Consider the following 22,764-nt stretch of genomic DNA (forward strand, 5'->3'; position numbering starts at 1 on the left):
TTACAGTTCACTATGTACGGAGAAACTTTTAGGCTGAACTTAAAATATGTAAGGAAACCACTTTAGGCTAAACTTCTAATTTTTGTTCTCTTGCTATTTCCATCACATCTGAAGTTACTTCCTCCACCGAAGTCTTAAACCCCTCAAACTCATCCATGAGGGTTGAAATCAACTTCTTTCCAACTTCTGTTAATGTTGAGATCTTTACCTCCTGTCATGAATCATGAATGTCCTTAATGGCTTCTAGAATGGTGAATCCTTCACAGAAGGTTTTCAGTTTACTTTGCCCACATCCATCAGTGGGACCAGTGCAACAGCCATGGCACCTGTAGCCTTATGAAATGTATTTCTTCAATAATAAGATTTGAAAGTTGAAAATACTCCTTGATCTATGGACTGCAAAATGGATGTTATGTTAGCAGGCATGAAAACATTATTCTCCTTGTACCTCTCCATCAGAGCTCTTAGGTGACCAGGTGCGTTGTCAATGAGCAGTAATATTTTGAAAGGAATTTTTTTAGCAGTGGGTCTCAACACTGGGCTTAAAATATCCAGTAAATCATGCTGTAAACAGATGAGGGGTTATCCAGGCTTTGTTGCTCTATTTATAGAGCACAGGCAGAGTAGATTTAGCATACTTCTTAAGGGCCCTAGGGTTTTCAGAATAGTAAATAAACATTTTCTTCAACTTAGGGTCACCAGATGCATTATCCCCTAATGGGAGAGTCAGCCTGTCCTTGAAGCTTTGAAGCCAGGCATTGATTTCTCCTCTGTAGTTATAAAAGTCTTAGTTGGTATCTTTTTCCAATACATGGCTGTTTCTTCTACATTGAAAATCTTCTATTTAATGTAGCCATCTTCATCAATTTTAGTTAAATCTGCTGGATAACTTGCTGCAGCTTCTCCATTAGCACTTGCTGCTTCACCTTGCCCTTTAAGTTACAAAGATGGCTTCTTTCCTTAGACCTCATGAACCAACAACCTCTGTTGCTTCAAACTTTTCTTCTGCAGCCTCCTCACCTCTCCTGGTCTTCAGAGAATTGAAGAGAGTTAGGGCCTTGCCCTGGATTAGGCTTTGGCCCAGAGAAATGTGGTGACAGGTTTGATTTTCTATCCAGACCACTAGAACTTTCTCCACATCAGCAATAAGGCTGTTCTGTTTTCTTATCATCTGTGTGTTCACTAGAGTAGCACTTTTAATTTCCTTCAAGAATTTTTTCTTTGATTCACAAGTTGGCTAACTCTCGGGCACAATAGCCTAGATTTCAGCTATCTCAGCTTAATCATTTCTACCTTTTGATTTAAAGTAAGATACATGAAACTCTTCCTTTCACTTGAACACTTAGAGGCCATTGTAGGGTTACTAATTGGCCTAATTTCAACATCATTGTATCTCAGGGAATAGGAAGGCCCAAGAAAAGGGACAGTGGTGGGAGAACAGCAGACTGATGGAGGGGGTCAGAACACACACAGCATTTGTGAATTACATTCATCATCTTATATAGGCATAGTTCGTGGCGCCCCAAAACAATTACAATGGTAACATCACAGATCACCAGAACAGATATTAAAATGACGGAAAAGTCTGAAATGTTGCGAGAATTGCCAAACTATGACACAGAGACACAAAGTGAGCAAAGGCTGCTGGAAAAATCATGCTGATAGACTTGCCCCACACGGGGTTGCCACAAAACTTCAATCTGTAAGAAATATACTATCTGCAAAGTGCAATAAAGCAAAGCACAATAAAAGCAGGTTGGGCTGTGAACTCTTTAGCCCCTTCTCAGATGTCCAAGAAAAAAACAATAAATAATAATCCTTTTGTAGTTCATAAGCTGATGGTTGGGTTTTCACGCTCATGTGTGAGATGTGTTCCTTCGTATCTATCAACACATTATCGGGCTGGCGTGACAACAAATGAGTAAACAGGAGGCACAGGCCCGTTGTATTGCATGTCTGGAAACAATTCTCTTCTTATTACCCAGCTAGGGTTCATGTTTATCATTTCACAATCTCATTCAATAGTAGGTAGTGATTTCCAACAACAGAAAGTGCACATTTCCAAGCCACACAGTCAAGGACCTCCACAACCTGAGTTTGGAAACTTGGGGAGAATTGTGTTAAGTGAACAAAAAGGTTAGACATTTTAGGTGGAAAAATGATACTGGCAAAGATGTGGTGGTAAGAGGGAAAGGAAAATTCCACAGATGCATGGCCACCATGGCTGGAGAAGAGGGTTCCTACTGTATACAAGGATGTGGTTTTCCCATGGACTAGGTCCCATCTCTAGGGAATCACTCCCTCCTCTCCCCAGCCCATGTGGTCATGCCTGCTTCTCAATTCCTGGCAGCTTGGGTTTCTACCACCTGTTAGCACTGCTAACTTACACTGCTTTGTATTGCTAATGGTTTTTTCCTATGTGGTGTATCATCCCAGTTCAGTGGTAAATTTCCAAAAGACAGTGACAGCATCTAGTGTGAAAGTTTACCCAGATCCTGGCTAACACAGTGAAACCCTGTCTCTACTAAAAATACAAAAATTGGCCAAGCGTGGTGGCATGAACCTGTAACCCCAGCTACTCGGGAGGCTGAGGCAGGAGAATCACTTGAACCCAGGAGGCGGAGGTTGCAGTGAGCCAAGATCATGCCACTGCACTCCAGCCTGGGCTACAGAGTAAGACTCCATCTCAAAAAAAAAAAAAAAGAAAAAATGAAAAAGAAAGTTAACCTGGAGCAGGCACTTGAAAAGTATAAACAACCGATTCCTTCAGAAAACAGAGAGAGGGGCACTCGAGTTATTAATAAACAATTGGATTAAGATCAACCTCTGGAACGAAAATGGCTGATTAACTTAGTTGTGAGTCACTTATGCTGATTTAGCAGCAGATGAAGCAATATAGAGGTTTGTCAACATTACTCAAAATTTAATTTAAAAACCATTCCATCAGTATGATAATTTTAATAATCTGATGGTACTGAAGTCTTTGTCACACTAAATGATTTTTTTAAAGTCCTTTTTCTTACGTAGAAGATAGGATCAAGCAAACACCTGCAGCTGGTCACATGTGCATTACTGTGTGACTCTACGGTGCCCCATTGAAGCCAATGTCACTTCCTCCAGGCCCCAGTCAGTCATCTTCCCACATTCCACAGTGCCTTTGTCCAGACCTGTTATGCTGTAATCTTGCAATAACCTTTGGAATTGCCTCTTTTTATTCGATGAAGTCTGCTGTCAAGCAAGGAAAGCTGGTTGTAAATGCAGCATTCAGGGATGTAGGCCAAGTTCATTGCACTGAAGTCCTATCATTGTTAACAAAAACAAAATAATTGCTGCATGTTGACATACCACAAGCAAGGGAAGTAACTAAACTGACATCAGTGGAATGGAGTGCGAGGGCCATGAGATGAGACAATCTCTACATTGCATTAACAACCTCCACGCCTGCATTTATTCCAGCACCTTCCTTTGAACTCATTATGGTCCTCTCCAGACAACACTCTCATTACCTCAAGGTTGAACTCCTTCTCCTGGAACAGTCTCTCTTCACAATTATGATGCCTCCAGACATTTGAGAGGGAGCCAGTTTCCCTTTAGAATACATTAGTGTCATTTAAAAGTAAATAAATGTTTACTTTGTCAAGCAATTAATTAAAAACAGCAAAGTAGGTGAAAGAATGACAGAAGGAAAGAATAAGGAGGTGTTTTAAGGAAAATCCTGTTGGAAACTTTAGGTGGAGAATGACACCCGTTCTTTCATTCATTTGTTTTTATGCTGAAAGCAGACAAGGTATTTTACAATAAATGACACATGAATTCTAAAAATATTAAGGGAAGGGAAGTAAAACAACAAGAGACAAGAGACAAGACATGAAAAGGGTGCAAAAATTCCATCAGAAAACCTAGGTAAAAGGACCACAAATCTTAGCTCTGTGATCCCAATCAGGGACCACAGGGAGAGCTGACCAAGAGCCACAGGAGGGGTTCCCAGCCCTGGCTGTGCCTCGGACTCAAAGGGAGGGGGCATTTTCAAAGTCTGGTCATCTCACCCTACTCAAATGCACTGAATCAGAATCTCTAGGCCTTAGACCAAGACATCTGTCTAATAAAAGGAAGCACAAAAAACCATCAAGAGAAACAACCTTTAATTCCCAAAGGAATTTATGATATATGGTTTTCTTTTAAAGCCACCAGACAATGAAATGCACCGTAGTCAATAACAGATAAAGAACAGCTTCAGAGATGTTTGTCACATGGCTGTTTCTCACATCAACCCTCAATAAAGGTTGAGGACATAAGGGTACCTTAAGCCTTGGAAAGAACTTTCTCCTCCACAGCTAGCCTTGTGCTCGTCCCATCAGAGCAAGCATAGGGACTAGACTAGGGAATGGTGGATGGCACGTGCTTTGGGCTTCTTCGCCTAGGCTTGTGGTGAGACCCAAATGAGTAAGGTCATGCACGTAGTAGGTATCCAGTAAACAGTAGTTGATTATTGTTATCATCATTGCTTTCTCTTTTTTTTTTTTTTTTACTCTGTTGCCCAGGCTGGAGTGCAGTGGCACAATCTCGGCTTACTGCAACCTCCGCCTCTTGGGTTGAAGCAATTCTCTTGCCTCAGTCTCCTGAGTAGCTGGGACTACAGGCGCACACCACAACTCCCAACTAATTTTTGTATCTTTAGTAGAGACAGGGTTTCACTATGTTGGCCAGGCTGGTCTCAAACTCCCGACCTCGTGATCTGTCCACCTCAGCCTCCCAAAGTGCTGGGATTACAGGTGTGAGCCATCATCATTACTTTCAGAGACCATTGTTCTTAATGGACTTTGGCAGGAGCCGAACATTTACCATCACTAACAAGAAGCAAACCAAAAACAAATCCTGCTTCTGCTGTGCCTCCCTTGTACTATCTGCCAGCACAAGGTAAGATCTGGAGTGCCTGACACACCCTATTTCACTATTCTTCACAACCACCCTATGGGTAGGCACTATTCTTATACGCGACTTACAAATGGGAAGATCAAGGAACAGACATGTTAAATGTTGTCAATGATATGTGGCAGAACTGATAATCTGACTCTAGATTGTATGACTTCAAATAATATGCTCTTTTTCTTCTTCACACTAGTTTTTTTTTTGAGACAGGATCTTGCTGTGTCACCCAGGCTGCAGTGCAAGGATGTGACCACAGCTCACTGCAGCCTCGACCTCCCAGTCTCAAGTGATCCTCCCACCTCAGCCTCCTGAGTAGCTGGGACTACAGGCTCCTGCCACCATGTCTGGCTAATTTTTTCTCTTTTTTTGGTAGAGATGGTGTCTCACTATGTTGCCCAGGCTGGTCTCAAACTCCTAGGCTCAAGCGATCCTCCTGCCTTGGCCTCCCAAAGTACTGGAATTACAGGTGTCAGCCACCGTAACTGGCCTGATATGCTCTTAATGACCATATTTTATACGCCTGTTGGAAAATAAGGACTCTTGCTGGTTAGGAAAGAACCCATAAGTTCTAGGTACAGAGGAAGAAAATACCCAAGTTACAGTTTTGTTACAAAAATTAAAGCCTGAGCCACATCCTATCTCATCACAGAAGATGCCCATAGGAGTCCCTGTATATAGGGGACTGTATTCAAAGCAAATTTGTTTCTTTTGTTTTTTTTGTTTTTGTGGGGGGAGGTTGCTTTTTTTGAGACGGAGTCTTGCTCTTGCCCAGGCTGGAGTGCAATGGCATGATCTTGGCTCACTGCAACCTCCGCCTCCCGGGTTCAAGCAATTCTCCTGCCTCAACCTCCCAAATAGCTGGGATTACAGGCGCCCGCCGCCATGCCCAGCTAATTTGTGTATTTTTAGTAGAGACGGAGTTTCACCATGTTGGCCAGGCTGGTCTCGAACTCCTGACCTCGTGATCTGCCCACCTCAGCCTCCCAAAGTGCTGGGATTACAGGTGTGAGCCACCGTGCCCAGCCAAAGCAACCTCGAATGGGGCCAGATACCCAACACATGCACGAGTTTTGCTCTGACCTTGGCCTGGAACACTTTGGAACAGCCTTTGTCTCCCATCCACATTTCTGATGACCCATCAGAAAGCTCAGCTAATTCTTCAGAATCTGTCATCAATAATCTCATAAGGTTCTCTTTCTTCGGAACATGGCCTATGACATCTTTTTAAAATGTTCTCAATTCCTTTGAAAGGGGGTTCTTGGCCCTATAATCCCAGCACATTGGGAGGCCTAGACAGGCGGATCACCTGAGGTCAGGAGCTCAAGACCAGCCTGGCCAACATGACAAAACCCCATCTCTACTAAAAATACAAAATACAAAAGTTAGCTGGGCATGATGGCGGGTGCCTGTAATCCCAGCTACTTCGGAGGCTGAGGTGGGAGAATCACTTGAACCCAGGAGGCAGAGGTTACAGTGAGCCGAGATCACGCCACTGCACTCCAGCCTGGGCAACAGAGCCAGAGTCCCTCCGTCTCAAAGAAGAAAAACAAACAAACAACAACAACAACAAAACTGGGGAAGGTCTTCCCGGGAGTCATCTCTTTTCAAATTTGTTATTCAAGAGAGTGTAAAGGTTGAGAGTTAAAACCATACAGATGTCATAAACTGCTGCCCAGACAGTAAGTGACAGTAAGCTCACACTTGCCACCAGGGCGGCAGCCAGCTTCTGATCACTGGTGAAATAAAAGCCAAAGGGCATCCCACCGGCAGGTTTCATTTGCTGAGGGTGTGTGGAATTGGCTCGATGGCTTTTACACAGACTCACAGGTACCAGTCAGTAACAGAGGGCGCCTCTAGCCGGGACCAACACTTTCAAAGTGTCCTCCTTGGTAGAGACAGTGCCACTCTGGAGAATGAGGACATCTTTAGGACCTTAGGTGATGAGGTCTGAAAGCCCTGGACACTGCGGGACGCTGGGCAGCCGGGCACCCTTGGAACCGAAGCCGCCTGGGGAGGCAGGAAGCCGCAGCTCGTGCTGCTGTTGACGCCAAAGCCGCCTCTCCCCACCCCCTCCCGCTCCCGGGAGAGCCGGGCAGAGGGAAAACCTGGAAAGACGGAGCTGGAGTTGAGGAAGGGAGCTTTGGCTAGACCCCGGATGGGCAGGAAGGGGAGAGAGAGAAAGACTAAAATTGAGTGCAGCATTGGTTTTAGAAAGAACTTTAGGAATAACTGAAAAAGCAAAGCTTGAATGTCATCTCGGGGTGTGAGATAACAGCCACAGTCCCTTTTTAATTCTGCTTATAAATGTGTTTAATTAAAATGGCTTTGACTACAGTAATGTCCACAGCCGGTCATAGGTCATAGCTGGAAAGACCAGCAGTGAAATCTCTTCTTTAAAGCCAACACATTTTCTCTATTCCTAAAATGTTTTGCCTACCAAGCCCAGGGTGCCCCACAGAACACACCTCCTACGTGGAAACGAGATGCAAATTCTACGGTACAAGTGGTTCCTTGGTGCCTTTGCGAATCCTAGAACCACAGACCTGTCAGCGGGATGTCAATCCTCAGGGAGATCTCAGAGCATTTCGCTAGAAGTCAGTGTGGGGCAAGTCATGACAAACATTTCTGATAAGGCTGTGATTTCTGTAAGGCTTATTTTTTACATAATTATCTTTAAATCATATTTTTTCAGGTAATAAAAGTAGTATATGCTTTCTATTTTTTTTAAAAAAAGCACTAAAAACAATAAATAAATTAGATCAGTGCACCCCTACCATGATCCCAATCCTTAGAGATAACCACTGTTAACTGTTTGATATGTACTCATCCACATTTTTCTCTGCATATATGCTATCTTACAAAAGCAGGATTTCTATCTATGTCCTCAGATTCTTAGTGACTCACATTACTAGGAAGTTGATCTTCAAAAGTAAATTAATTTTTAAAGTAATTTCAGTTTAACTTTGATGTTCACGTATGAATGTGTCATTTTTTTAACAGAGCATTTCACTAGGAGAACTCAATATCATCATTTTGATAGTGAGGCAGTATTGCGGTTCTCATACAAAAGATAGCAGGCAGGAATTATTAAATAATCTTAGTTATTTGTATAGTTAACAAAAATGACCTAATATTAAGCAATTATTGAGTCCATACTAAATTCTAGGTACTGTCATAAGCATTTTACTTATGTTAACTCTGAAGAACAACCTTATGAGAAAGGTAGTAATATCCTTTTTCAGGTGGAGAAAAAGAGGCTCAGATAAATTAAATAATGTTCCCAAGGTCATGCAGCAAGTAATCGCTGCACAGATATTCACATCTATTCAAAGCAACATCAATATATGTTCTATTCTGCTACCAACTGTTCAAGTAATCAGGTTATAGTTATGAAAACAAGCAGATAAATAAATCAACATGTTTAAAATTGTTTTGTGATTCAACTATGTATATTATGGAGTTCTTAGTGAAAGTGATGAGTTTGTAGTCCATCCCCAGGTACTTACCGCCAGTGTGACCTTGAGCAGATCTTTTAGCTGAAACACAGCTACAAAGTGAAGATGCCGTCTACAATAACACTGGGCTCACGGAGCTAAAGTGAGGTTTAAAGAAGACAATATATATGAAATCTCCTTGAAAACTGTAAAGAACTATCTAATATGATGTTAAGGACATAGTTATGTGGCAATTCCTAATTCAATTACAACAGGCTTTATAACTTCACATTTATAATAATTCCATCAGAATAAAACAAATGCAGAGTTTCTTTAACTAACTGAAAATAAAAGGCAGCTTTCCGCACTACTCAAAGTCACATGTCTGTACCCTCTCCCAGGCTTGGAAAACCTTGTTTTCCAGCCATACTTTTTCCTATTCTGATACTGAAGTGTTAGATTAATTTTTATTTTATCAATATAATAACATTCATATATTTTGTCAAATACTCAATGCAAAAAAAAAGTTTCTGACCTAACTCCCCAATTTTCTTGCTGAATACTACCATTTTCCTTTCCTTCCTCTCTTTCTTCCAGTATTTCCTTTCACATTTCAAAATGATACATTTATTCTGCAACTTGTTGATTAATCTATTTTAGTGTATTATTGACTTCCTATTAGAAAGATAAGGATATTGTTTTCATAAACTACTTCTCTTCCTCCACTTTCCTCATACTCCAAAATGGGGTTACATAATAATTATTAGTCATGTGTTCTTGAGTTAGTATTAACATTGTTATGGTTATCTAATATTGTTTACCACTGAGACAAAGGGTAAACTATCACTACTATTTCCTCTCGTGTAAAAAGAAATCAAAAATGGCAAACAATAGAGATAACCAATGAAACCAAAGCCTGGCTCTTTGAGAAGATTAATAAAACCACTAAGACTCTAGACTGAGCAAGAAGACACAAATTACCAAAATCAGAAATGAAAGAGAGAACATCATCACAGATCCTACGAATATTAAAAGAACGATAGGGAAGAATATAAACACGTATATGCCAATAAATTTGAAAAATTACGTAAGTGTTCACATTGCTCAAAAGACACAGATTACCAAAACTGGCACAAGAAGAAATATAAAATATGATAAGGCTTTATATCTATTAAAGAAATTCAATTGTAATTTAAAGTCTCACAATTATAAATCCAGGTCTTGATGGCTTCTCTTATGAATTCTAACAAATATCTAAGTAAGAAATAATACTTATCCCATACAAATATTTTTATAAAATAGGAATCAAGGAACATTTCCCATCCATTTTATGAGGCCAGTATTGCCCTGGTACTAAAAACAAAGACATTAAAAGAAAATAAAACTATAGCTAATATTCTTCATGAACATAAAGGCAAAAATTCTTAATAAAATATGAGCAAAACAAATCAAACTATTTTAAAAGGATAATATATCATGATTAAGTGTGATTTATCTCAGGAATTTAAGATTAGTTTAACATTTGAAAATTAATCAATGTAATTCATCATATTAATAAAATAAAAGAGTAAAACCCTATGATCATCTCAATAGATGCAGAAAAAGCATTTGGCAAAATTTAACATTCATCCATGATAAAAACTCTCAGCAAAAATGAACCTTCTCAATCTGATTTTTTTTTAATCTATGAAAAACCTACAGCTAACATCACACTTAATGGTGAAAGACAGGACATTTCCCCCGAGATGAGGAACAGAGCAAGGATAGTCACTCTCAACTATTCCTATTCAACATTGTACTAGAAGGCATAGCCACTGCAAGTAGTCATCCAAATTGGAAAAGAAGAAAAACTATTTATTTGTAGACATGATTGTCTATATAGAAAATCCTAAGAAAAATATGAAAAAGCTGCTAGAATTACTAAAACTAATAAGAAGGCTTAGCAAAGTTGCAAGCTACAGTTAATATTTAAATATCAACAGTATTTCCAAACAATTAGAAAATTAAAAAAAAATTTTAACTTCACATTTACAACACACACACAAAAATTAAATACTTGAAATACCTAGTGATAAGCTTAACAAAATAAAATCAAGATGTATATGCTGAAAAGCATGAAACATAGCAGAGAGATATAAAAAGACTCAAATAAATGGAGAAATAAATAATATTCATGGATAAGAAGACTCAATAGTTATAAAATGTCAGTTGTTTCCAAATCGATCTTTAGACTCAACAAAGGAATTTTTTTGTAGAAATTGACAAACTGATTCTAAAGTTTATATGAAAATTTAAAGCACCTAGAATAGTGCAATTTTGGAAAAGAAAAATTTTGAGGATTTAACACTACCTGCTTTTAAATCTTACTAAACTGCTACAATAATCAAGGTAATGAGCTATTGGTATACAGACAGACACATAGATCAGAAAAACTGATTAGGGAGTCTAGACGTGGACTCACATGTACATGCTCAACTAATTTTCAACCAAAGTGACAAGGTAAGCCAATGGCTCAAAGATAGTATTTTCAAATAAATTGTGCTAGAACAATCAGATATCCTATGACCCTCACCTCAAACCATACACAAATGTTAACCCATAGACTTAAATGTAAAAGATAACACTATAAAACATCCAGGAGAAGACATATCCAATCTCAATCTAACAAATATCTCACATACAGAACATAACAACCACTAACCATAAAAGAAAGTATTAATACGTGGAACTTTATCAAAATTAAAACCACTATTCTTCTGAAGACAATGTTTACAAAAAAAAGGCAAGCCACAGAATGGGAGAAAATATTTGAAAATGTACATTTGAGAAAAAAATTGTATCCAGAATATGTAACAACTGTTACATTCATTGTTATATTCAACAATATAAACAACCCATTTTTTTTAATGGGGGAAAGACTTGAATAAACACTTCAAAAAAGAAGAGATACAAAAATTTACAAGCAAATGAAAAGATATTCAACACACTATTCAAAAAAAGTAATTTAAAAATACCATGAGATATCACAACATATGCATTAAATTAGCTAAAATTTAAAAAAACTGATAATCCCAAGTGTTGGCAAGCGATGGAGCAACTGGAACTCTCATGTGTTTTGATATGCATGTAAAATGGTACAACCATTTTGGAGAAAAGCTTGGCAGTTTCTTATAAAGTTAATCTTATATTTACTATATGACATAACAATTCCATTCCTATACATTTATTTAAAGGAAATGAAAATATATGTTCACATAAAGTCATAGTCACAAATGTTCCTAGCAGCTTTATCATTAATTGCCCCAAACTGGAAAGAACCCACCCAAGTTTCCTTCAATAGATGAATGGATAAACTATGATACAGTCATAGAGTAGAACAATATATAGCAATAAAAAAGAATGTATTGCTGGTATATGCACCATCATGGATGAATCTCAAAAACATTATGCTCAATAAAAGAGATCAGACTCAAAAGTCTACAGTCATGCAGTCCGTGGGGAATGGATCTGGGACCTCACTTGCATATCAAAATCCTCTGATGCTCAAGTCCCGGATATAAAATGGCATAGTATTTACACACATCCTCCCATATACTTTAAATCATCTCCAGATTACATATAATACCTAGTACAGTGTAAACAAAAATCGTTGTTGTAGTGTATTATTTAGGGAATAATGGCAAGAAAAAGTAAGTCTATACATGTTCAGTACAGACACAATGTTTTTGCCCAAATATGTTTGATCCATGGTTGGCTGAATCCATAGATTTAGAACTCACGGATACAGAGGGCCGATTTATTTATATGATTCTACTTATATTAACTTCTAGAAAAAGTAAAACTATAGTGGTGGAAAGCAGATCAGTGGTCGTCAGGGTCCAGGAAGTAAATGAAAGGATAATTAATCCCCTTGAAAAGGAGTCCAAGAAATTTTCTCGGGTGATGGTAGCATTTTGTATCATAATTGTAGTGGTGGATACATGACTGCATATTTTCAAAACTAGGGATTCTCAGCCTTGGCACTGCTGACGTTCTGGGCAGGATAGTTCTTTGTTGCAGGACTTTACTGTGCACTGCAAGATGCTTAGCAGTGGCCCTGGCCTCTACCCAACACGAGGATCACACTCACACCCCCTCCCAAGTTGTGACCACCAAAATTGTCTGTAGACATTACCAAATATCTCCTGGAGGAGTGAAATCACTTCTGGTTGAGAACCACTAGTCAAAACTCATCAAATAGACTGGGCACAATTGCTTATGTCTATAATCCCCACACTGGGAGGCTGAGGCGGATGGATCACCTGAGCCTAGGAGTTTGAGACCAGCCTGGGTGACATTAAATTAATTAACAAAATAGAATTAAATTTTATTTTTAAAATTCAAATTTAAAAAAAAATTATTTTAGATGGGGTCTCACTCTGTCACCCAAGTTGGAGTACAGTGGCATGATCTCGGCTCACTGCAACCTCCACCTCCCAGACTCAAGTGATCCTCCCACCTCAGATTCCTGAGTACCTGGAGCATAGGTGCATGTCACCACCCCGGGCTAATTTTTTGTATTCTTGGTAGAAACTGGGTTTCGCCATGTTGCCCAGGCTGGTCTCAAACTCCTGAGCTCAGGCAATCCACCCACCTCGGCCTCCCAAAGTGCTGGGGATTACAGGCTTGAGCCACCGCACCTGGCCAGAAATTTTCTTTTTAATTTCAAAAAAAGAGAAAAAAGACCAGGCACAGTGGCTCGGGCCTGTAATCCCAGAACTTTGGGAGGCCAATGTGGGCAGATCACCTGAGGTCAGGAGTTCGAGACTAGCCTGGCCAACATGGCAAAATCCCATCTCCATTAAAAATACAAAAATTAGCCAGGTGTGGTGGCGTATGCCTGCAGTCCCAGCTTCTCAGGAGGCTGAGGCACGAGAACTGCTTCAACCCGGGAGGCGGAGGTTGCAGTGAGCCGAGATTGTGCCACTTCACTACAGCCTGGGCAACAGAGTGAGCCTCTGTCTCAAAAAAAAAAAAAAAAAAGAGAGAGAGAGAAACTCATCAAATAGTAGACTTGTAAAATAGAAATTAGTGAATTTTAGCATACATAAATCCTACCCCAATAAAACTGATTTTTAAAATTTAGGAAGCAGTTTGGGACAACAGTCCCTATGCCCAGGAGATATGAGTTCACCCTTACACATTTTGCACGCCCCTCATTATACTCAAATGAGAAGCTCTACAGATACTGAAATAATTTTTCTGCAGATTTTTAGAAATATTCTATTTTTTAAGTTAATTCAGCAATGTTACTGAAAAATCTGATGTGATCTTAATTCCTGATTCTTTGTGACCATTTTTATTCCTCTGAAAGTTTTTAGTCACTAAATTAGGTTCTTATAATAGGCCCATTCAAACTGGAAAATTAAGTCCTTTTCTAGGAAGTTTTCATGCATGCTTTATTTAAAATTTTTTCCTGTCTGTTTTCTCTATTCTCTTTTCCTAGAACTCCAGAAAGATATTGGGACTCCAGAAAACACTTTCTCATCTTATCTAACAGTTGTCTATCTTTTTGTCTTTTCCTTCTAGCAGAGCGCCTTTATCTTCCAGCTCTTTCTGAAGTCTTTGTTTCAGCTTTCTTATCTGTAATTCCAAAGAGTTTTTTCTTGTTCTCGAATTGTTCATCTTCTCTAAGGATGCTATTGTAATTCAGTTCTTTTTCCTCCAGTCCCTGCAGGTGCGTCCCTTCTAGAGATAACGCCGCTTTCAGCCTCTCAATTTGAAAGTTGTCCTTGGATGCATGGTGATCACCTTAGCTGTTTGTTCATGTTTAACTAAGATGGGGGCCTTAAAATTGGCTGTCCTGTAAGCAGGGGTAGAACGTGTTGAGTGGTTGCCTTCGGAAAATGATAAAGCAGCAGAAAGTTGATTTTTCCTTTGAGAAAATGTCAATATCTGAAGGTGTTTTCTCTGGGAATTTACAGTCCCTCCAAGGGTGAATTTTCTGTCCCCCTGTATAGGAAGAACGTACCGATTTCCGGTGTTCCAGGCAGAGAGCAAGGGAAGCAGGCTGACGGGGTCTCCTCATCATTCTTCCCAACGTTCACTCGTAACTCCTATTTTGAGCCCAAATATCATCCTTGCCTTCCACTGAGCCCTGTGTCCCTGACTCTGAAGGCTCTTAAATCAGGATTTTGAAGGGAATGGTTCTTCCCCTGAAACAGAATGCTGTGAATAAGACTGTCCTGGAGGGGCAGAGTGGAAATAGATGCTGTGGGGGAGGGGAGGGGCTGTCAAACGCCATGACCAGGTTCATCATCGCCTCTCTCCTCCGCTCTACCTTTGTCCCTGGTTTCCATAGAGCAGAAATCTGAGTCAAGGTGGAATGCGTTGGATCAAGAGTTGCTATGATTTGGGAAAAGCTCTGCAGGATAAGTCATGAGTTGAGTGGAATGTGGTTCTGCAGAATAAAGGAAAGGCTAAGGAGAGAAAAACAAGTGGAGCAGCTGAGTGCAGCCCCAAGGGCACCGGCTCCTCCTCGGGGAGGCCAGCACGGCTGCAATGTAGGGTGGCAGCAAAAAGAGAGCACTCCACACAGAGAAAGGGACTTGCAGGATTTCTTTCAAGGGGCTGTCAATCTCCAGCATAGGCCCTTTCCCAAAGGTAACCTGGGAACTTAGAAGATGCGCACTGAGATATTTTAAGAAACCCAAGAGTAAAAAGGGGGTGCTTTTATGGACATGTGTGGCTGCAGGAGGCGGCTTGGGCTTAGAGCAAGAGCAGCTACAGACGATCACATGGGAAAGGAATCCTCAGGGTTCTGCTCCTGCCCTCGAGCCTCTGCTTCATACGTCCTCAGGAATAAAATCAGACCTTGCATAAGCTCAATCTGGGTGAGGAGCTGAAAAAATATATAAGTTGAAATTTTAAAGCTGCAGCCTTCTCACTCCTTCTCCTCCAAACCCCAGGGCTAGAGAATTATATTCTAAGAGCATCTATCTCTCCTAATTCTGCTTCTCTCTAGAGGGCAAAAGTCAGGACCTGATTTTAGGAGTTGTTTTTCAGAGTAGGGAGCTCAGCACCTCCTGAGGGCTCATGCATTCACCCCCTCCTCCCTGAGCCCCTGGGAACTCTCCGATGTGGAGCTGGAGGAAAAGCCAGTACAGTACTCTCTCAGGAAAACAAGCTCAGAGGCGGAATCAACAAGAGAACTGACAAACACATCCTTTTCAAAAGAGGCCAGGGGTAAGAAGGATGGCTAAACTAAAGTTCTTATCTTATAGGGAGGGAAAATAATATTCATTTTTTTTCAAAAGCAAGAAAAGATTAAAAAAATAAAACTTGAGATAAAGAAGGTAGAAACAGGTCCAATATATCCATAATTAAAATAAATGTATTTGGAAGGAATTCACCACTCACTTGATTAACAAATTGAATTTTTTTAATCCAGATATATGCTATTTATAAGAGACACTCATTAAGCATAAGGACAGACAACGGTTGAAAGCAAAAGGATGGAAAATGACATGGTAGGCAAGTATGAACAAAAAGAAAGCTGTATAGCATATTAGTATCATATGTGCCAGGCTCCTAGACAGGAAACGTTATTAGGGATCCAGAGGATCACTACAAAATAGTAAAAGTTTAATTCATCAAGAAGAGAACAAGCCAGGTATGGTGGCTCACGCCTGTAATCCCAGCAGTTTAGGAGGCCAAGATGGACAGATCGCTTGAAGTCAGAAGTTCAAGACCAGCCTGGCCAACATGACAAAACCCTTTCTCTATTAAAAAGTACAAAAATTAGCCGGGCATGGTGGTGCGCACCTGTAGTCCCAGCTACTCGGGAGGTTGAGGCAGGAGAATCACTTGAACCTGGGAGGCAGAGGTTGCAGTGAGCCAAGATCATGCCACCGCACTCCAGCCTGGGAGACAGAGCAAGACTGTTTAGCATGGCTTTCTCAGTTATTGATAGATGAAGACGACAAAAAAATCAGAAAGGATATTAAAAATATGAACCACTCAATTTCAAGTTATGACCCACTCAACTAACATCTAATAGATATATTGAGTTCCTTCAAGTATTAGAGAATATACATTTTTCTCAAGAACACATGGAATATATGCAAAAATTTGATCATGTACTAAGCCATAAAGAAAGTCTCAACACATTTTGAACTTAGATATGAAGCAGACTAGGAACTCTGAATGCAATGAAATTAAATTAGAAATTTAAAGTATAAATTTAAAATGACTACATATTTAGCAGTACTGCTAAACAACACATGGGTTAAAGGGGAAATATCATAATAAAAAATTTAATATATCTAAAACTGAATGACAATAAAAATACCAAATATCGAAATTGCTGGGATGCAGCCAATGTGTACTTTGAGGGAAATTAATAGATAATTACTTATATTAGAATGAAATAAAATCCCAAAATTATTGAGCTAAGTGTTAGTCTTAAGAAGTGAGGGGGAAGCAACAAACTCAAAGAAATTAGAATTCAGAACATAAAAATAGGAGCTGAAATCAACAAAGTAGAAAACAGAAATACAATGGAGAAGAACCAAAAGGCTAAGAACTGGTTCTTCACTAAAACTAACAATATAGATAAACTTTTCAAGATTTGTCAAGATAAGAAGATAGAAGTCACAATAAGTAATATGATGAATGAAATGGGGGGTGTTATTATATGTAAAGTATACATAATACATAATAAGAGAATATGACCAAAAACAATATGCCAAAAATTTTGAAAACTTAGACAAATATCTATAAAACATAATTTATTAAAACTGACTCAAACAAAAAAACAAAAGGTAAAACTTAAATAATGCTATAATTATTAAAGAAAAATTATACTCACACACACACAAAAAGTACCAAGCCCACATGGGTTTACAGGTGAGGTGAAATTTTCAAGGACCAGATCATCTAGACAAAAGAAATTCTTCCAGACAAAAGAAAAATTCTTCCAGACAAAAGAAAATGAGGAATTACTCCCTAACTCCTCTCATAAGGGGAGATGTTAAAGGAGAGTGGACAGTGAACAATTAAGAAAAATTAAGAAAAATCGCTGCCCCATGGAACTTACGTTCTAGGGTGGGTATGGGAGGGGCACACAGTAAATAAGTAAAAGATACAGTATGATAGATGGTGGTAACTGTTACGGAGAAAACTAAAACAAGAAAGACTCAGGGGAAGTGGGTCACGCCATTTTAAGTAGATGATCAGGGTGGGCCTCACATTTCAGGAAGACCTGAAGGAGGTGACAGAAAGAAACCCATTTTTGACTGGAGGAAGAACAGTGCAGTCAGAGGGAGCAGGAAGTGCGAAGGCCCTGAGGTGGGAACACCACCTCAGGGGTAACACAGAGTGTGCAGGGGTGAGACAGAGGACGGTATGACTGGGAGAGGGCAGGCAACAGGAAGGAGAGTAAGAAATGAGGGGCTAGACCTCGACTGTGACTCAAGAGAGTGCAGCACAGGAGTGGCAGAATCTGGCTTACGTTTTTGCGGGATCACCCTGCTATTATGTTGAAAATACACTGAAGGGGCAACAGTGGAAGCAGACCCTTTAGGAGGCTATTGCAGCAATCTGGGCAGGAGATGATGGCGGCTCAGATGAGGTGGTGCCGTGGAGGTGGAGGGGTTGCATTCTGGGCAAACCTGAAAGATGGAGTCTACAGGATTTCCTCATGGATTGAATTGGGGTGAGAAAGACAGAAGGAGATCCCTGGGGGATCCAGGGCTTTGGGCTGGAGCAACTGGAAGGATAGAGTTTCTATTGAATTTGATCCTTCAAACCACAGAGAGAATGAGAAGAAAGTGGGGAGACAGAGAGGGAGACAGACAGAGAGAGGGGTAGAGAGACAGAAATTTTGACATGCTTCTCTTAAGAAAGCCAGCCTCCCCACCACCACCCCAAAGTCAGCCATGAGGCAAGAGCAAATGGCTGTTTGAGGAGACAGAGAAACAGCATCATAGACAGGCATGATGCAGGAGAAGCAGGACGCCAGTTTTCAAAAAGTAGAACAGAGATTGTGCACATAGCCAGCAAGAAAAAGCAGTGGATTTTCATAAAACCTACATTTTTTTTTTATTATACTTTAAGTTTTAGGGTACATGTGCACAACGTGCAGGTTTGTTACATATGTATACATGTGCCATGTTGGTGTGTTGCACCCATTAACTCGTCATTTAGCATTAGGTATATCTCCTAATGCTGTCCCTCCCCCCTCTCCCAACCCCACCACAGGCCCCGGTGTGTGATGTTCCCCTTCCTGTGTCCATGTGTTCTCATTGTTCAATTCCCACCTATGATTGAGAACATGTGGTGTTTGGTTTTTTTGTCCTTGAGATAGTTTGCTGAGAATGATGGTTTCCAGCTTCTTCCACGTCCGTACAAAGGACACGAACTCATCATTTTTTATGGCTGCATAGTATTCCATGGTGTATATATGCCACATTTTCTTAATCCCTTCTATCATTGTTGGACATTTGGGTTGGTTCCAAGTCTTTGCTATTGTGAATAGTGCCGCAATAAACATACGTGTGCATGTGTCTTTATAGCAGCATGATTTCTTAATTTTTTTTTTTTAGAGACAGGGTCTTGCTATGTTGCCCAGGCTGGTCTCAAATTCCTGGGCTCAAGCCATCCTCCTGCCTCGAAAGTGCCAGGATTACAGGCGTGAGCCACAGTGCTGGGGCAAAACCCATATTTTAATATTGCTTACCAAGATAGACTTATAGCACCTCAGTGAGGCTGGCAGTGCAGCAATGATTAGGCAAACTTACAGAGGGAAAAATGGAGGCCTAGTGGTTAAGTGACTGGCCCAAGGTCACACAGCCAGTAAGAACGATTGCTGGGATTAAGAGCAGAGCTTCTCACTTGCAGTCTGGGGCTCCACCCAGCCCACTGTTTCTTCCTGTAAGGTCATTGCAGAATTCTCTCTCATTTGTTTCTTTTTGCAGCTTGTTTTCATAAGCCACTTATTTCAGGGTTGCTTTTATGAACAGCCTGAGTTAACCTCAATAGCTACGATTTCACTGTCAATAAAACAGCTTTACTTGATGCTCTCTCTCAACCCTCTGAACACATTTTTGTTCAAAATAATGTCCTCAGCAAATGGGGAAAAAAGCAAACTCCACTTCCACCCTGCCCACCACCCGCCCCTCCCCCAATATTCTGACATAAAATAGACACCAGCCGCAGTTAACTGTGGCATTTGAGTCCATTTGTGAGACCGTGCAGCTCCCATTGCCAGGCGAGGAGCCTGGCGACCCTAGCCCCAGCCCAGCAGGTAGGAGCGCTGGTCCCACCGTGCCCTGGAGGAAGGGAAGCCCCAGGAAGCTGAACGCCCTGTGCCCGATTTATAAATAGCCCTTCAGAGGCACGGGCTCTCATGGGAGGCCCCTGCCAACTCCCTTCTGGCGGCCTTTATTTTTTCCATGCCAGGGCCACCCTGTACCGACCCCACCCCACAAAGCAAAGGTCCACCGTGTGTGCGATTCTCAGCCCAGCAGCCCCCGTCCCACCCCGGGGGTACGCCCCACCTTTACCCAGGCCAGAGATGGATGAAAAGCAGCAAGACCTCGGGAGGGCACAAGAGGGCTGAGGAGGCAAGAAACTTCACTAGGACGCCCCCGCAGCAGGGATTGGGGGGGCCAGCCGCCAGCCCTCTCGGCTGGTCCTGGCCTCCCTTCCTCCCACAGCTCCGTCTCTGCTGTTGTCTCCAACAGGCAGGATCTGATCTGCCCCCACCCTGCACCCAACACTTGTTCTTAAATGGGGAGGAGGCCATGACGTCTGCCCGTAAAAATAATCCCTGCGTGCAACAATATTTACATTCTTCTTCCACTGTACAGTACAACCCTTCCAGCAGTGCTGGGGATGAGCCAGGAGACGCTGACTTTGCTCCCGGGACCCGACCCTGTGGAGACTCGGCTTTCCCCCCATTCTCTGGCTGGGGAGCTCCGCAGTCCCTCTGTGGACAGCTCTCTTTGCAGGAAAGCTCTTCTCTATGAGGATGAGCACCACCTCCTCTGGCCCAGGATCGGCCCCTACAGGGACTTCTGCCCAGACAAGCCATTTGGACTTTGCTCCCCATCACCGTGGCCATCAGCTATCAGGAGAGAACCAGCAGCAGCTCTGGGTCCCACCAACCACAACACATGACTCCGTGGCCCATTCCCAAAGTACCTGGGCTCTACGCTTTGCAGGCGTCCCCCGCCTCTCTCACTGCCTATTTATGCGCAAAGTGAGCTGCCTCTTCCCAGGAGTCCTGAGCCAGCTCCCAGCCACATGCAGGCCCTGAGCATGTGCTCTTCCGTGGTGTACCTGCATAGCCCCCCAGCAGTCCCAGGAGGCAGGGGCTGTTACTCTTCCCATTTCACAGCCTAGGCCAGGGAAGCCCTCAGTTAGGCAGTCTGCCTTGAGAGAGGTGAAGCTCCGGGCCTGGTATCTACAAAGCAGCAGCAGCAGCAGCAACAGGCACTAAAGATGAACCCAGCTGTACATGGTCGTAGGCACCTGTCTTCCCTGTTGGGAGGCTGAGGCAGGAATTTGAGACCAGCCTGGGCAAAATAGCTAGATCCCATCTCTAAAAGAAAAAAAAATTTAAAAATTAGCTGAGCATGACGGCTTATGCCTATAGTCCCAGCTACTGGGGAGGCTGAGATGGGAGGATCACTTGAGCCCAGGAGTTTGAGGCTACATTGAGCCATGATCGTACCACTGCACTCCAGCCTGGGAAACAGAGAGATCCCTTCTCTACCAAAAAAAAAAAAAAAAAAAAAAAAAAATTGTTTTAATGAACCCAGAACTCTGAGTTCATAATTGGTTCAGTCCAGACTGGATGCAGCAACTCACGCCTATAATCCCAGCACTTTGGGAGGCTGAGGCAGGAGGATTGCTTGAGCTCAGGAGTTCGAAGTCAGCCTGGGCAATGTGGTGAAACCTCGTCTCTACAAAAAATACAAAACTTAGCCAGGAGTTGCAGTACATGCCTGTAGTCCCAACTACTCGGGGTGGGGGCTGAGGTGGGAGGATGGCTTGAGGGAGGAAGAGGTTGCAGTGAGCCAAGATTGTACCAGACTTTGTCTTTAAATAAATAAATAAACAAGTCAGTAAATAAAAAAATGGGTGAGGCCAACATGAAGAAGAATGAAGGAAGTGTTACTGGAGGGGACTGAAGACTGTTTTAGATTCTAGCTGGGTCAGCCAGCTGGGGGCTGGGGGACGCATTCCAGAGACAGGAACCGGAGCGGACACAGGCACACAGAGGTGCGTCTTGGAACATCTGCTATTTTAACAGGAATGTGGGAAAAGGAAAATCTGGGGGGTTGGGCTGGATGGAGTGTCCTTTAACAAATACCCACTGAGCTCCCCGCAGGCTCTCTGGGGATCTGGGGAAGGAGGACCAGCCATGTGGCAGTTCCACATGACTCATTCATCCTTTAACCACATTCCCTGTCACACAGTTCAGGGAGGAGGACTACGTGGTGGCTGGGGAGTGATCTTCCGTCCCACCAGACAGCAGCCCACCCAGGACACTGCTACACCAGACCCCTCCCCTCAGAGGCCAAGCCCCAGCTCAACCAATTCATTTGCTCCTTCCCACTTCAACTCCAAAGAATGCCAATAAAATCTCAGCCATGAATGGAACAGATGCCTGCAAACATTTTTATTATTAAAATAATGCCTTCCTTGTATTAACATCTCATAATTGAGGGTCAAGTATAAGCAAAAAACAGACTCAGAGCCAGCCATCCCTGGTTGACTGGTTGACAAAATAATTCACAGACAGTTCCCAGGCCCTCGGCCACAGAGCTGTAAACAACCTTCCAGTTGTTGAACGAACCATAACAGACCCTAGATAAAACCATTCGTCTTCAAATCATCTCAGAACCCAGGAGTGCCAAATTCAAATGGTCACACACAAGCACAAAACGCCAAGCATGAAACATCATGTTTCTGCTGTATTTGATTTTTGTACATTTTCAATGAAATGTCTGGGCATTTCAGTATGGCTGAGTCCGTCTTGGGGTATTAGGAATCAGCCGGGTAAACCAGTGTCCTGAGAAATGTCTCAAGCCAGCTTAGGTGTGATTTGAAAAGTCCCTGCAAGTTTCTCTTGCTTTGTATGTTACTCAGTGATAACAGTAATTCAATTCCATTCCAGACCAACAATATATATTGGGTTTCTATTGCATCTTCATGATCCTGTTCCAGGATATTCCTGAAGACTGCCGGTATCCAGTATTTTACCCACTTGATCCTGGTGCATGTACAGGAAGACATCTCAGACCACACGCTCTGATTTGGGACGGTAGGCCCTATAGTTAGCATAATTATAGAGTGAGCAAGATAACTATAACTTAACCATGCCCTGAGTGAGTATGCAGTCAGTGCCTACAGA

The 22,764-nt window shown here is 41.8% G+C and overlaps 1 pseudogene; it reads left to right on the forward strand.

Annotated features, from left to right (window-relative positions):
* Window positions 1–1,815: 1,815 nt before the first annotated feature.
* Window positions 1,816–1,908, forward strand: LOC115836538 (annotated as a pseudogene).
* The last annotated feature ends 20,856 nt before the right edge of the window (window positions 1,909–22,764 follow it).

This window comes from Nomascus leucogenys, chromosome 8 (assembly GCF_006542625.1).
Source record: "Nomascus leucogenys isolate Asia chromosome 8, Asia_NLE_v1, whole genome shotgun sequence".
Lineage (NCBI taxonomy): Eukaryota > Metazoa > Chordata > Mammalia > Primates > Hylobatidae > Nomascus > Nomascus leucogenys.